Here is a 1415-nt window from a genome sequence, read left to right as displayed (position 1 = left end):
TGCTTGGTTCTGGGGCAGCAGTGCACGGTGGGACTGGGAAGCTGACTTCATCAAAAATTATATTCTGGTTTGCATATGCTCTCATCAAGTTGCATCAATCATTAGCAGTTTTAATAGCCTTTTAGAGAGAGGCTCTTTCACTTGTTTTTCTGAAAACAAAAGGAATTAACAGCAGTTGATTAGAAAGAACTGTGCACTGCAAACTTTTGCTTATTCTTGCCAAAAACGCACACTAGCTGCTGTGTGGTGGCAGAGAGGAACAATGACTCATTTTACTGCAGCAGCACCATGTGAATGTCAAAAAAACACCACCGTCTTCACTCTCCTCCTCGATCACACTACAGGAACAGCAGACGGAAGGCAAAAGGAACTGCATCTTTTACATCCTTAACTATACGAATTTGTTAATTTTTTTTATTTCAAGATTAACGAGATCTCCAACACACAGAAACAAGAGAAAGGCACCCTGCACGACAAGGCTCACATTTCCTTTGTGGCAAGTTAGGCATTCCCAGATGCTCATCCTGGCCTACTGACACTACCAAATCTACTCTGAACACCTTTGTGCCGAAACAAGGAAATATGATCCTAATTTTAAAAAAACAGGAACAGGGTAGGAAATATTAAGGCTATATTTCCTAAAATATTCAGGAAATATTTTCATATTATTTTAAATATACAGGCATAAAATGCTCATAGAATTTCCTGCTATAGGAAATTGCATTGGTTACTGGCAGGACTTAGTGCTACGTTCTCCTTTGCATGCTTAGTCTGAAATAATGTTTTTTTCCAGTTTAGCACAAGCTGCTTCCAAAACCGTATAATCTCCTGTCAGTTTGGACGCACTATATGCTAAATCAAAAAATGCATGTTATTATGCAATAGGTATCCACGAGGAATTACACTGGTGTACGTGGACGGACAAGCTAGGCTGTTCTACAAACTCCAGCTTAAATGCCGCAGAACTCTGGGCAGCGTGTGGAATCCAACCCTGCCCTCAAGTCCTGTGCACAGCACCTCTTGCTTCCCTGCTTATTAATGGCATTAGACAGCATTTAAATTGAGCGGAAGCTTTCTAAACCAGCCAATGTTTTCCTCAGACTTTGTTTGGTTTTACAGAGGTCCAAATTTACAGAGAAGTTTTTTGCAGAAACTTCACGTTCCACCCAACGCCTAAACACCCGCTGACCGAGTTCTCTCTCCTTCCACCGCAGGATTATGGGTTCAGTCCATCCGGGCTGTAAGCGACCAACGTGCCAACACCAGCTCCTTGCCGTAGGAAGGCTGCAGCTCCATCAGCCTGCACTGCACCGCCCACCGCCCACCTAAAGGCCACTCCAGTATCGCCGCCCGGGCTCCCCAGAGCTCCCCTTCTTCTCACACAGCCCCGCAGCCTCCTCCGTGGCCCCACTCCG

The sequence above is a fragment of the Fulmarus glacialis genome, unplaced genomic scaffold, assembly GCF_000690835.1.
Source record: "Fulmarus glacialis isolate BGI_N327 unplaced genomic scaffold, ASM69083v1 scaffold16364, whole genome shotgun sequence".
NCBI lineage: Eukaryota > Metazoa > Chordata > Aves > Procellariiformes > Procellariidae > Fulmarus > Fulmarus glacialis.
The sequence above is the reverse complement of the archived record's forward strand: the minus strand, read 5'-3'. Positions refer to the sequence as shown.